Consider the following 16,810-nt stretch of genomic DNA (forward strand, 5'->3'; position numbering starts at 1 on the left):
ACTCCATCTATTGTATATGTGAATATGGACGTGCCGAGTGCGTACGAAACCGATGGAGGGGAAGCCCCGCGCCGCCGGCGAAGCAAGGGATGATCGAGGAATATATAATTGGCAGCGGCTGGCCACAGCTAGCTAGAGAGGTAAAAATGATCGCGAGCAAAGTTTTGGGCTGTCCAGACAAGCGTTTAACGTTCGTACGTGTTGAATACTTTGCCAGTTGGATTAATTAGAGCCGCTTCTATCATGAATGACATTAACTTTGGTTTTGTTTCTAATTTTAAAGTCGTCGATCCTAAGGCCAATTAGCAGTGCAGCCCCCATCATGTGGTGCGTTGGGCACCCATGCATGCATGGGATAGGAGGCTGCCTTCCAGTTCCATGGTCTGGCAAATTGCATAGAATTCAGACAAAGCAGCAGATCGTGGGGCTGGTATGTGGTGTTGCTACAGTGATCATGCCACCACTGACTGCAATCTAGTACGGTTGTGGCCTCTCTTGTGACAGGCAGGTGGCGTTTAGCAAGCTCATGTACACCTCATGGCTCATGTATTGCTGCATTTTTATGAGTTTTACCGGTTGAAGCACAAATGCTTGTTAAAAATAAATAAATTTATAATATGATAAATCACGTCAAAGCACATTAATTTGTGAGATTAATTTTGTATAATCTTTTTATAATTAAAGTATTTCTTGTTTAGAAAATGTTTTGTCCACTGACAAAGAATACCAATTGTGTTATTTTTTTTAGTTTTTTTTTTAAATACGCACACATATACATTAAAAAATAAAATAAAATAAAATATACACATCTCGGTACCCTTTGTCCATGGGGGAGTAGCAATCCCCTTCTCCTATATATATATAAAAGTAATACTATACAACATACTCTCATTTCACTATAACAGATGTCTTTTTTTGCGTCTAAACTTTTTGCAGCGATCATGTTTATCATCGCTAACAATGTTTTTTCAACATTTGCGAGGCGTTCTCCGCATCGAAGGAATATCCATCTCAAAAAGAATATTTTTTGCGGCGATTGAATTGTCACCGCAAAAGACATCTTCGGGAAAAGCCATTTCGAACATCTATTACATTGTTACAGCAACACTCTTGTGTCGCTAATACCAATAGAGATTTTATTAAAGGTTGCTGCTACAGTGGGTTAACACAAAAAGTGATATCTCCCTTTTAGTATAATCTCTGCCATTTCGATACTTGATCTCTGCTCACCCACGCATATTTGGTCACCACTACTTGTTGCCAACATATTTGGCCACTATCGTGCCGGAATTTATTGTTCGATTAGCCATTGATCAGTCCCTTTGCTCTTCGTGTCTTTCTTGCGACCTCTCTCTCTCTCTCTCTGTATGTCTATCTCTCTGTCCCGTACATTCTCTAATATGTCCGTTTAGCTTAGACACCGCCGTCCTCGATAAGTTTCTTTCCCCCCATCTTGATTGTTTTCTTCTTCTCCATGTGTTTCCTCGGTCGTGAAATTTTATAGTAATTATCTTTATTGCAAAGGGTCCTTTTGGAATAAAATTCCCAGGGCTATATGAAATACGACTAGAGTTTGGGAATTGGGCACAATTATCTCTACAATTGAATCAATTTTGCTTCATAACATCTTTATTGTATTGCATCAATCAACGTATCATTGTCTTATATTGTGCACAAACTTTGAAGTAGCTGGCTGCATTCACTGGTGATAATATGAAATATATGTTCACATGTAGTTGAAGCTACAACAATCACTAATGTGTGTTGTGTGAACTATATTTTCAATGTTTTATTTGAATTGTAATTCAAATAGCGTGTAAAGCTGGTGTATGTGTGAACTTCATTGTTGATTGAAGATGCATTCAACCAAAATGAAGTCACACATCAACTAAACATCCAGATTTTGGTTGAATTACACACATCTGGTTCAAGTTTCACTTTTGGTTGAATGTGTGAAATTCACTCTTCAATGTAAAGTTTCAACCAATTATTTTCAGTTCACACAACCACCAGATCTTCATAATCCGAACCTCGTGTGTGGACTGCACTTTTTAAGCTGTGTCAAGCTCTCTTTAATTTTAAGTGAAGTTCATAACTGGTTGTGAACTTCATTTTAAATGTTGGGGCTTATCTAGCTAAGGGGCACAAATTGTCGACTGATTGGGTGTGAAGCCCCAATTGTAGGTGCTATTCTTGCTGATATTAAGTGTTTATTTACAGGATTTGAAGTTGTTAAATTCCGTTTGGAGAAACAACTTTAATATTGATGTTTATCAATAAATGTATTCGAAGAATTCAAATTTTAGGTGATATTAGATGTTTATCAATAAATGAGAAATTCATAGAACTCTCTGATCCTTGTGTATTCTTTAATATTCATGGATCCAACCCAAAGAACAAGTTCGTGGGCCCATAAATTACTTTTGCGGTGCGTGATATTTTAATGGGCCTCCAATTAAGGTTTGCCAACTTATGCACTTATGTCTTCTATGATTGTGGTCTATTCAAATGGGTGGAGGCTCCCATTTGAGTAGACCACAATCAATCTAATTAACTTGAAATTTCGTTATGTTCTACAGTGCTAAAGTCAACCGCAAGGAATCATATCATTTTCAATTTTCCATCTAACTTACATGATCTGGACAGAGAAGATTCTACAACATATAATTCTAATTCTTATTTTTAAATTTAAGGACACATTCCTTCCTCCTTAACCCAACAAAAGTAAAGACAAGTTTTTCATTTTTAATTACTTCTTTGCCTTCCTTCAACCGGCAAGGGGATTGCTAAAATATCGAAGAGAGTTGAACTTACACCTCACAAGTTGATAAATCATCACCTACTCTTTCAAACCCTAAAACCGTCCATCCAAAAATAGTATTTATATGAATATTGGAATATGGGCAGGTGGCTTATTATTAGGTGTTTATCTACAGGATTTCAACCAATACTATTTCGTTTGATGGACAATGTTTGCATTTAGTTTCAGCTTTTAAGGCTCCAATATAGGGTATAACATTATTTTACTTATCCCATATTCCCATATTCAACCGAAACATTCGTATTTCTCCTGATAATGTTGCATTCATTTTAATTAGATGGACAAAAGTTTGATGCATTTAACCGATAGGTTTAGGTCTGAGGAATATGGCCAAAGGGTTAGGTAATTCCTCAGAATGGCGAGAGCTCATGCAGGTGGCAACAACAGGGTGAGGTGTCAATGTCGTACATGTTCTAATAATTTATTCCAACCTATAAGTGAGGTTGAACGTCATTTATATATTATTGGTATCGATCCAACTTACACTGAGTGGATATTTCATGGGGAGCAAGAATCTATGAACTTCCGAGATTATGAGAAAGATCCTGATGACAGTGATGATCATGGTTACATTGATGACATAGATGCCAAACTATGATGTTGGGGCTACAGACAGGGAGGGCCTGCTATATTTATGCAATATGAACTAACTCCCATGCGTTAATGAAAAAGACAAAGGGGATTGTGCTATATGCATAATGTCGATGTTAAACTGTTTATTTTTGTTTGCTATATTGCTTTCACCAGTTATTTGTATGGACGATATTAAGTTCTGGTCCAATACTTGATTAAATGGCAGGAATTAATCCAGTGCTATTTATTAGTAATTGAGATTTTAAACGTGAGTTGTGTACACATCCCCATATTCCCATATTCTAGATTTACCAAATTGGTTTGGTGGGATCCGTGTACCTATAAAATAAATTGTGCTAGTTTTACCAAGACTAGTATAAGAACAGATACCCCAAAAATATTCTCTATAATTTTGCGCTTCATGCAAAATATGGTAAAAAAAATATTAACAACGTTGTTAATATAATAAACGATGTTGCTAATTATTGTTTTGTGTCTAAATTTATTTGCTATGAGCCTAATATCATCGGAAAGGGCCACCAAAATGTTGGCTCTCAAATTAAGTCTTTTGTGGCAGTTGTTAAATGCGGCGATTATTATTTTGCTTTTTGTGGCGACATACAATGACACTTCTGCAATGACACTAGGTAGCCGCTAATAATTCCTTGATGATCAGCAAATAATAGATGACATACTTTTGTGGCCCCAATTTGCAATTTGCGACGATAAAAATTTCCTCGCTTAATGATATATTTGTACCTAAACAAAACACAATTACGGCAACGAAAATTGCGCTGCTAATAATTAATTTTTTGTGGCAAAATAATGACACAATTGCAATGTAAAAATAGTGTTGTAATTAGTTTTATTAAACCATTTGGTTTTGTATATGCGGCATACACTTCCATTATTTGCGGCATACACTTTCCTATGTCCATTTCACCGTAAAATAATTTATGAGACCTGTATTTTGTAGCCATGATGCGGCGATAGACTTTGGACATAAATATGAAAATACGGCGATGGATGGTAGTTTTTGTGGCAACAATATAAGCTGTAAAAGGGGATAATGTGTCACATCTTACATAGTGGGATGAAAGTATGATGGTAATGTCACTACAACAAATTTGCCTATTTTCCATAAGTTCTTTTCCAAGACATAAGCTGGTGGAAAATACTTACCTGATATTACATGCAACGTCCGTGGGAAAAAAAAAAAAATCAACCTTTTGCCACAAAATAATATTCAACGACCAAAAAGTCGTCAATAAAACTAACTTTTTGTGGCGACTACGTGTTGCCGTAAATAAGTCTGTCCTATAAGACACTTAAATCATATTATTAGCAAGAATATACTAACTTTTTGCAGCTTGTCACTGCAAATAAGTATTCCGTATAAAACACAGAAAAAAAATTATTTTTAATCTCCACCCTTGGATTAGAGTTAGAATGTAGGGCTAGGATCACTTGGATAAAATCCTAATTCCTTCCCTTATTTCCTCTCTCCCCCCTCCCTCCAGGCGCCATCAACTCCCCAAGCTGAAAACTCCTCAATGCCCCTCCCTGCAAAACTAGCTAGCGCTACTGTCACTGGCAGCCTCTCTGGCCACCTCGAGCACACCGTCGCTGGCCAACCATCCCCATCATCTCCCTCAGCCCCTCACTACCTCAACGTTGCCATCTCTCTCTCACACACACAACCGCCACCACCACGTGACGCCACGACCACCCCCTCTCATCCCTCTTGATTTCACTCTCCCTCTCTCGGATCTCTCTGCCTTCCATTCTCTTCTTCGTCTCTCTCTCTAAACTTGGGCTCTACTGCTATCATTCTCCACTGCAGCATAACATCATGGTCGCGAACAATTTCTACGCATTCGTCTCTCACTTTCCTCTACGCCGATCAACCCCAACGCCTCCCTCAACCCTTTGTTTGTCTTCCTCTCTCGGTAGCTATCTGTGTGCCGTTACAAGTTGACAGTTCCACCACAATCTCCTCTCCCTCACTGTGAACCTTCTGAGACCTAATCGAGGCTCCCAACGCCAACAATCCAACTCCTTTTTGCCTAAACTGAAACCCCAATTTTTGGTATATTTTCTATCCCTTACATTTAAAACTGTCGTGTTTGTGAAGATGTAGTTGTGATGTAGATTGAAATATGGTTGTGATTTGTGTATCTAAGAAATTATTGTGAATGTGTTGTGTTGTGAACCTTGGATTTGAATGGTGTGTTTGTGATGTGACTATGTGTAGTATGAAGTGATGGGGATACTACGTTTAGGTAGTGAGAATACCTTAGAAGTGTCGAGATGTTTGTTAATAGTTATGAATAGAGATTGGAGTGAGTTTGTGGGTCCCATTGAGAGTATTTTGAGTTGTTTGGATGTATGAAGTATATTGAGTTGTTGACTTTTAGATAGGTAGTTGAAAAAGGTGTGGGTCCCATAAATATTATAGTGATTTTATTTTTAGTAATAAATATTATAGTGATTTTATAATAGTGATAAATATTATAGTGATTTTATTTTATTTTTATATATAATAGTGATAAATATTTTAATAATTTTATTTTTAATTTATATATAATAGTGATAAATATTATAATACTTTTATTTATATATATATATATAATAGTGATAACAACTCGCAACTGCGCTATTTCATATTTTTATTCACTTCGAAACTTATTTAATTAAAGCATTTCAAAATTGTAATAAAAATTAGAATTAGTTCATACAGGCAAAAATCGAAAACATACAAAATATAAGAAATTCCAAAACTTGTTCCACACGTACAAAAAAAAACAAAAAATACAATACAATAAAATGTAAGCAAGTATCAATGGGCCTCCCTATGTGCCCACATATTTATTGCGATAAAGTCCTTGGTTCCAGCCATGGCTTATGCTGAGGCAGATGACATGTCAGGCATATGCAACAGATGTTCCGGATTATCCTTAACAGTCTGTCCTTCATAAAGATTTGGATTGTTAAATTTACGACATATCTTATCATTTGGTGTAATAGATCGAATAATGTTATGCATGACACAACATGCAATGATAATATACCGTTGTCGTGTCACCCTGTATGGGTTCATTGATTTCAAAATTCGAAACCCTTTTTTTAGCACACTGAATGTACGCTCAATCACCGTGTTCTCGGCCCCGTGATGAAGGAGCTGCTGGAAAACCCTTTGGGTTGTTTTGATCGAAGGGTAATGCAGGAAGAGCAAGTGCGGGAAGTGCCTTTGACCATGGCTGCCATATAAAGAAATTTGGGGAAAATGTAACTCACAGGTTCACACTCAAGTTGTGCTCATCCTTTGTTTGGGAATCTCCTGTAGCTTGGAAATCCTGTCTGAGATTGGACGTGGCCCTCAGGAGGGAATATCAACTCACTTCAGTGCCGAAATCGAGAGAGAGGGAGAGACGGTTTCACAGTGGAGATGCTTGAAGATAGAGAGAGGGGTTCAACAGAGGGAGTACGATCGCTAGACAGAGGGGTTCAACAGAGGGAGGTACAATCGCTAGACAGAGGGGTTCAGCTTTCACTGTCGATGGACTCCTCGATTGCACACTGGACTCTTCACTGGTTTGACTATGATGGGGGAAAGTAACGGAGAGAAAAAGGGGAAGGGACTGGGGGAAGTTGTTGATTGGCACAAGTATGATTGCTGGAGCTTCAACTTTCATAGGAGTGATTTGAATTGCTTGGAGTGTGATGGGTGAAAGAAAGAAAGAAAGAGAAAAGGAAGAAGAGAGGTATCGGGGAGGGTAGCCGAGAGGAAGGAGAGAGAGAAAAGGTTGGTGGGAGAAATAATTCTTGTCCGTGCATAAATAGTATGAGATACCCTCAGTCTGACAGAAGTCTGGAATGAAGATGGCTTCATTGCGTTTGGCATGTCAAGTCTTCTCATCCGTACGAAAATATTTGAAAAGTGTTGGGAAAGTGTTCGTTACCCAAACACAGCCTAAGTGTGAAGTTTGTGGTGTGATTGTGATTGTGATTGTGAAGTGGTGGGATTACTATGAACGATACCCTATGGAGTAGTTATGATATGGTTTTGCAGTTTGAAGCTATGGGCATTGTTGCGCAGTTTGTGAAGTAATCGGATGCCATGTACGAAGTGATGGATTAAATGTATAGTTGTGTTGTGGTTGTATGTCCTTTGAAGTATGAGGATGTGTTGGATATTCTATGTGGAGTTTAATTGGACTTTGTATTGAATATGTATGTGTAGTTGAATGATATGGTGTTTGATTTCAAGGATTAAAAAAGTTTGTAATTGGACAAATTTTGTATTTTTAATGTGTTTGTTTCATGTGACAAATGTACATATTAATTTTTTCGCCACAAATAAATTTCCATAATATGGATGCTAAAGGACCAATGGGACCAGTTTTCAGCACTTTTGTTTATGAGGAAGAATCTAGAAATTATGAGTCGTAAGGTTCTTGGAACTTCTTGATGTTTTAGGTTTAGCAATTTATCTTAAGCCCTTATAGAAAAGAAAGTTCTGTCGTGGAGGTGGTTTGATGTCTGGTTTAAGTGATTGTGTGTTTATGTAAACAGCAATCCTAGAGCATCAGTATTTATGTCCTGTCTTGGATTTGATCTAGCTCAGTTGGAGGCTACTTATATTTTTAATTTAAGAATCCCTTATGTGGCTGCATGTATACCCAACCACGATCTTTGGCTGCCAATTAGGTTCAGAGGGTCTTATTGAAGTCTTTTCACAAATAGGTCATGGAGTTTGGAGTCTCTTCAATGATCTAATATAGTGGGGATGATAACTGATGTCTCTTTTTTTTTTTTTACACTGATAAGTAAAAGGAATTGTATTATAAGTGGTTTTTATTTTCTTGTTTCTTGCTCTTTGGGAAAAAAGGTTGGGCTATCCATATTTAGCATCTGATCTTATTCTTTGACAGTCGTGTTCTATTGACTTGTATGCGCGCGCGCACAGAGAGAGAGAGAGGGCCTTTAATAATTCGTTTTTGTTGGTCTTGTAATGAGATATGTTGTCTTTACAATACTAACTTCTTGTTTTGAATTTAAAATGAATGATTCGTCAATTATTCTTTTTTGTTTTTATATATTTTCTTACCTTATATTAGACAATTTTTTATGATTATTTTTACAGTACCTCTAATGGTAATTGGTCCTATTCTTACAGGCAATGATGAATGTAAACGTGCTTTTGCGGCAAGCTTAGTAGTTTATTGCCGAAGAATTTGTCGTGGGAATAGCCTGGTATTTTCCATGACTTGAAACTTTCGTGGAATAAAATATTTTTTGTGGTGACTTATATTCCACGAGCCTTCCACGAATAAAATTGGTGGGAATAAAGTTTTTTCCACAAAATAATATTTTTTTGCCACCAAAATCATTTATGGAAAGATACGATGTTTCTTGTAATGTTATATGATGTATAAAATTTTCATATATATATATATATATATATATATATATACACTAGTAAGGGCATGCCCAGTTGAAAAAATATAAAATAAAATAAAACTAATAGTAAATAATAAATGAGAAAGTAAGGAAAAAAATTCAAACAAATTTAAAGTAAAAAGTTAAAGTGAACCTAATAAAAAGTTAACAGAAGTAATAGATTCAACTTATTTAGCTAGATTACGTTTGTATGTTAAGATAAGTTGAATTGAATTGTGAATAATAATATTTTATGAGTCCGATTGAGATATGTTTACTTTTTTTGGGTTGAGATGAGCTTAACTTTTTAAATTAAAATATATAAAGTAGGTTGAAATAAATTTAACTTTTTTTATAAGAAACTAAAAAAGTAGTAGATCTATCAATAATTAATTTGAAATGAGCTAAGAAATATCTATCTTCCAAACACAGTGAGATAACAACAAAATGAATGTATAAAATAGAAATATTTTATGCAAAACAAAATAACAGTAAGAGAAATATATGATCCAAAACATCTTGATTAAATATACGTAGATTTCTATCAATGTGAAAGAAATGGATTTGCTTCAGACTTTTTTTTTAACCGAAACAAATACAAAATTGATCTTAATTTTTTTGAAAAGAATTTTATGAATAGTTAGTATGAATTTGAGCTTATATGTGAGATTTTTTTTTTTTTTTTTTACATGGGTTTCTTCCTAAAGTCATGTGAAGACCAAAAGCCCAGTGTCCCCATGATTAAAACCACCAAATCTTAAGTTTCTTCCTCTTTTTTTCTCTCTCTCTTCCTTAATTACTCTTCAGCGCTAACACCCTCCATACAATTCCTTGCTTCTCTCTCTCTCTCTTCCTTCCTTCTCTTTGTTCCGTTCGGCTGCCACAAACAACAACTATCACCCTCCACAATTTCATGTTTATGTGTATATTTGCCCTTTCTGTTTTTTAACTCCTATGAATGAATTTTTTTAGATCTGTAGATATTTTTTTGAAGATTGTTTTTTAGTTTGGTTTAGTTTAATGTTTATCTGTATATTCTGAGATCTACTCTTTTTCTCTCCAATCCTCTAGAATATCACATTGAGAACAAGTCTCATCATTCATTATCATTTCATTTGTATCATAACATATCATGTCATAACATATCATGTCATATCTTATCATAACATATCATGGCAAAACATATCATATTTTGTGGAGGTCTAATTTGATGATCCGATTCAACAAAAATTCGTTGCGATTTTCTTGTTTTTAGATCCAAACATATTTTACAGAGTGGAATATTATAGATTTAAGAAAATATTATAGATTTGCTTTTGTTTGATTCATTTCATACATGTGTATTCATCCCATTTTTTCAATCAAAGATAAGCCAAAGTATTAAGGTGTGTTTGGTAAGTGAGGTACTCTCACTACTATTATTTATTTTATTATTACTTTTTATTTATTTTTTTATTATTTATTACTTTTCACTTATTTTTTAATATTTTATTATTATTTTTTTATTACTATTTACAAATATTTTTAATACTTTTCAAATTTTTTTACTATCTAAATGTAGCCTTAGTCAACTCGTAAAAATGAAAACATGTTGAATTGAGAGGTGAAACCAAGAGAAATACTACCCTTGCTGATGTCGAGATTCACAAGGGAAAAGTTGAATGCAATCGTCACCTAAGAGGTTTCGTGAGAAAGTGGGGAGGGAAATTTTTCTGGGGAAGCGAGCAAAGTAATTACAAAATTGACAAATTTAATAAAAGTACTGTAAATAAACAGTAATGACAATCGGAAACGGATGTAAATACCAAAAAAATTACAATTCCGTGATGTGTTGGGGAAAAAGTGGAAATGAATTACTGAACGAATAAATACTGTTCAGAGCATTCAGCTTCCCACCATCTGAACCCTATCTACAATCCTAATCGTTCTCTCTGTCAATGAGCCCGTTTCAACTCCATGGTCAATTTCCATCCAAAGCAGAGTATACATGGTAAGGTAAAAGAATGTCCACTATGTGTTGATGGTAATACCTCGTTTGGTTACACAATTTCGATCAAATGAGATTATATATTTTATTAAAAGTTGAATAAAAAATTCTTATAATATTATTTTTTAATATTATCTTTATTTTAAAATTTAAAAATATCAAATTTTTTATTATATTTTATATAGAAGTTTAAAAAAATTATAATAATTATATAAAATGAGATGAAATAATTTAATATTGCATAACCAAACCAACCCTAAATGATCGATTCTCATCCAATGAGAGTTCATTAAAGCTATTATATGTGTCCATTTTTCTCAAATTTCCAATAACATTTCCAATAAAGTCTGTTGTTCCAACTCTATGGAGTAATGAGATCTCAAATTATATTTGGTTAGTAAAATTATTTCAGATGACCTTACTATTTATAATTTATTTATTTATTTATTATTATTATTTTTCATTGCTATTTATAAAACAGCTCAATCAACATCACAGTGGGTACGAGATGAATCCGTCTTTTGAGGTCATGAAATCATTGATTTGCACAAATTCTACATGTGAATCCGTACTATTTTAGAAACACGTGAATGCACTATTTGATACAAAATAGGCTGCAAGCACTAGATTATGTTTAAACATAATTACAAAATCGAAGTTTGGCTTCTTATATAATATATATATATATATATATTATATATATAGTGTGACGAAGAATATATATATATATATATATATGTCGTATAAGATATGCATTTTCTTAGAAAATAAATGAGAGTCTTATAATATTTATAAATTATATTATTGTAAGATCTAAATATTGGGCAGAGAGAGTCTCTTCCACATCGGCACCAAAAACATCGATTTCAACCCTTTTAATTCAAAATTCTGGTTTTTTTTTTGAACACGTGAAACCAAGAGAAAGATGGACCCCTCATATTGGACATGCCAACTTGGTTTGCACCTAAAGTTAAGAACTAGTGGACAACGATAGAATAGAAGAGTTAATATTAGTTTTTCTTTTTATGGAGATATGGAGATTCGATCCCCAATTATCTCTTTACGAGAAGAGACAAGTATCGTCTAGCCAAAAATAAATCTATTTATCGATTTCTTAATTACTCTTTTTTTATCTCAATAATTAAAGAAAAATTATATTCAACATTCCTGCATCACACACTATACATAATTTTTTTTTTTTTTTTTTTGTCTCGTGAATGATGAGTATAAGAATTTTTTTAATTTAACAATAATAAAATAATATATATAATCATATGTGGTGTGTAGTGTAAAGATTATGAGTATAAGAGTTCATAACAAAAATGAATATAGAATTATGGTTTACTTTCTATGTTGCGACAAACAATTAACGCTTTATTTGTTTTCACAGATGAGATGAAATGAGTTGAAATTAAAGTTAAAAGTTGAATAAAATATTGTTATAATATATTTTTTTAATATTATTTTTATTTTGAGACTTGAAAAAGTTAAATCGTTTTATTTTATTTGTATTGAAATTTAAAAAAATTGTAATGATTAAATGAAATGAGATGAGATAAATTGATAGAAGTTGTGAAAACAAATGAGTTAAGAGATTTGGTAGCATAATCGAATGGAAGTAGACTTTTAGAATTGGAGTATGATGTTAGATTTTAATAAGTGTAGTGCTACATATACTTATAGCTTTACTTACATTTTTACTTACAAAACTCATTTTATTAGTTTTCTTTCGAATTTCAAATTTCATAATTTTCAGCATATCAATAACTGACATGTGAAGAAGTAAGTTTTTTTTTATAAGTTTTTGTATATTTAGCATTTTCCTTTTTGTAATATTATCATTTGAAATTCAAGTTGGTTTGAATTAATTTAATCCAAACACGAAACAATCATAGTCCTTATTAAAGTTGAATTTCAAGCCCTAATGATGATTTTTAGATCCTCTAGAACTTGTTAGAAAACTCAATGGAATCAGGTAATTCCCTGAAGATTTTAGGAAAGTCGAAAAGGTAGAATCTCAAAATTTCATACACAATCTTCTAGAGTTGATTAAAATCTTTGTTTTTGTTCTAATATCTTTTGAACCCCTTTGAAGGCATGGATGATCTATATTCTATTCTATTATTCTATTTATTTAACGACCATCTTACAACTTTTAGATTGATATAATTAAGAAATATTAAATTCTGCCACGTAGTTAATATATAATACAGTAACGACATCGTTTAACTCTAGATTGAAGAAGCAGATAAGGGGAAAAATCCATCGTTCCTATTTTTTATCCTTATAAAATGCGGTGCCGTTCGCCATTGGCAAAGATGGAGCATTGAAGATAGCTCAAGGGGATTGGCTCATTGACCAAAAATAGAATATATTAAGAAAAGAATAACAGTTCCTCTTCCGAACAGCCCATCTGTATTGAGTAGAATAACACCCTCCAATGATAATTAGACATGTAGGAATGTGGTAAAAATACATACTATAAAAGCAAACACTAGATCAAAATCCATAACAAATGAATTTGAGCCTCCTGCGAATGTACCCCTTCCCCTCCCTTGCGAACGTACCCCTCCCCCTCTGAAACCCCTTCCCTAGATCACAGTTTCATGAACGAAGGCAACCGTGAGAAACCGGGATACTAAAGATAGAAGCTTTCAACCTCAAATCCGTGATATTTGCTAGCCATTACAACACATGCCTTTATTTTTTGTATGTGGACGTTCAACATTATTTTTTTGACATTAAAGGACTGATTCAACAACCTTTTCATTTTATTCTCTACCATCCATAAGTAATTATTAGAAAATTGGATTAATTATATTTTATCCTCTCGAACTTTTACTCAATTTATAATGTACTTTCGAAACTAATAATTACATCAAAATAGATCCACTTACTTTCAAAACTTACTAATCCCTTATTCTGTCTACTGGCAGCGTCAAATTTAATGAAAAGTCACTGCAAAATAAGCGGATTGAGTAAGTTTTGAAAGTAAGTGGGTTCACTTTGATGCAATTATTAATTTCGGATACACATTATGAATTGAGTGAAACTTCGAATGGACAAAGTGTAATTAATCCTAGAATCGGAAATATTTCTTCGAAATTCACGTAGAATCTCGTTCACAAATCGAAATCCAAATGCGAGTTCGACATTCCTAGGTGGAGTGGACGTGAACCAGTTGCCATCTATGGCGGACTGTGAGGATGAAAATGGGATTTCTTCATCGAACAACATGATATCGAGCATCAGCGGAAAGAGGAGCAAGAGATCGGAGCCAAACATAGAAGAAAACGAGGCTGAGAGGGCTCTTGCTCTTGTGAGAGCGACGAGGAAGATGGAGGCGGCAGCTTCACGTCAAGAAAGAAACTCAAGATGTCAAAGGAGTAGTCTTTGGTGCTAGAGGAGACCTTCAAAGAGTACAATACTCTGAATCCAGTAAATGTCCAGTACGCTTTGAGTGCTGCCTCAAAAAATCCTATAACCTTTTTTTTTTTTTTAATGAATAGTGTAAACTTTTTTTTTTCAAATATTTTTCTCTAGGGGTCGAGCTTCGTCTGTGGTTGTTGGGGGGTTGAAATCCGTCCTACACTTAGCTCGGGGGGTCGAGTTGCCATCAGGGATAAGAATGGGGTTGATATCTCAGCTTGGATTGGGATGGAGTAGAGGACGAAGTTTGTGATGGAAGGCACAAGAAGACTCTGATGAGTTGTTGATCAGGTGTAGGCAAATGCACAATATGTAAAATAGAAGACTTAGTGGATGGCTGTTAATTAACTAAGAACTGCTAGACCAGCTTGAAGGTTTTCTCAAAGAATAAGAGTGTGATTATTTTGGAATGAAATAAGATCCAATCTTGTTCCGTATAAATTATATAATGTTTTAATTATTCTAAAATATAATTAATAAAAATACTTTTATTAAAAGTGGTACATACACTATGCAGGTGTCGCGCAATTTTTTTTTTAAAAATGAGATTTATTATTAAATTTTTTTTCATGAGCATTGTTTTTATTTATTTTTTAAAAATAATTGTATTTATCCAATATTTTTATTTAATTAATTGATTAAAAAAGCTAATAGTGTTTAACATTAAAAAAGTGTGTACTCGTTTTTTATGTTCATCCACACTTTCCTCCCACGATTTCGAAATTCACACTGCGTTGCATCTCTCGCCGTGTCAAGTTATTAATATTCTCAGTGTTGTGCCGTCGTCAAATAAAATACTTGATTAGATTCAGACCTAATTATAGATTATTTACTTGATAGTCGGAAGATTTATCTTAAAATAATTATAAAACACTATAGATAGACCATGACTTTACAAAATACTAATCATCTTCAAACTCTTGTAATTGTATTATAAATACGAAGTGCTATAATTACAAACAAATTACATAAAAATTAATTTATAAATTGATATTATTTTATATGATACGTTATATTTATTTTATAAAAATTTATAATTTAACACATCATATCAAATCACGTTAATTTATAAATTTATTTTTATATGATTTATTTATGACTAAAATATTTTTCATTATACAAACACGATCAAGATATTATGAAAGTATATTTTAATAACATATTTGGATTCGAAAAATGTTTCATCTCATCATTATAATTTTTCTAAACTTCTATATAAAATATAATAAACAATTCAATTTTTTTAAAATTTTAAAATAATAATAATATTAAAAAATAATATTTTAATAATATTTTTTTTAACTTTTATATTTTATCTAAAATTATCTCTTCCCAAATCCAAATCCGTCTTAAATGCTACGATATTCTAGTTTTTTGTAACGGTGGAGAGTTTGAAATTTCAACGGATGTTTTATACCGTCAATTCATTTGATTATTGGTATTTCATGCTGTTTTTTTTTTGGCAGCCATCACAGCGATCACATTACTTTATGAAAAATGACAGTCATGGTTTTAACTTCTCATATATTTTATTTTAATTTTTTAATTTAATTATTAAAAAAAAGCTATTAATATATTGATATATTTTTTAAAAATATTTTAAAAAATACAATTTGTATAGCAATAAATGCTAGGCGTAGTGGGAGGTATAATATTAAGAAAATAGAAAAAAATAAAGAAAGAAAAAGTGGGAATCGAAGAAAAGTGTGGAGGTCGACATGAATCACGGAAAAATAGAAATTATGGTAAGTGACAAAATGGGGATGCGTTTATGAATGAGAGATAAAAGGGAAATACCATCAAGCATGGATGGTGTTATTTATATTTTACTATTAAAAGTTATATTATTAAAATTGTGAATAATATTATATATAATCGTAGATTATGTAAGCGTTATACAATTATTTTAAAAAATAATATAATCTATTATTAAAAAATTATTTTTTTTCAAATAAACTTTATATTTATTTATTTATTCTAAAAAAATTATACGACACTTACGCACTCAATAATTACAAATATTACCATAAACACTTTTACAACATTTTTTTTATCCTAATTTCCGATGTAGCCTACATGCCATCCACCAATATTTTTCCCAAGAGCTTCGAAACCTAATATCTATAGCATATTTTCGTGTGGTACATAGGTCATCCACATTAGTGTTAGTGCGCGTGGCTGTCACACACTATTATCTCGCATCTGCGAAATATTCAATATTCTTCTTAAAGTAACGATAGTGTTACCGCCTTTACAATATTTTAATAAAATGATATTGTTTTAAATTTTAAACACATCAATTCATAATCAAAGTTAAAACAAATATTTAAAAAATATTATTTTATTAAAAAATATAGAAAAATTGGAAAGAAATAATAAGGCTTTTCTCCTTAGCCTCTTCCACACGAATCCAAGTAGTACATTAAAAAATATGAGGAGTTTTGTTTTTCTATTCATAGGTGTTTGGAAGTCGATTTATATCACCTTCTCTTGGATCTCTCCGCTTTATGGGAACGAATCAATACTTTCTTTTGTTGGGAGTGACTTTTGTCGACTTA

The sequence above is a fragment of the Juglans microcarpa x Juglans regia genome, chromosome 1D (assembly GCF_004785595.1).
Source record: "Juglans microcarpa x Juglans regia isolate MS1-56 chromosome 1D, Jm3101_v1.0, whole genome shotgun sequence".
Taxonomy (NCBI): Eukaryota; Viridiplantae; Streptophyta; class Magnoliopsida; order Fagales; family Juglandaceae; genus Juglans; species Juglans microcarpa x Juglans regia.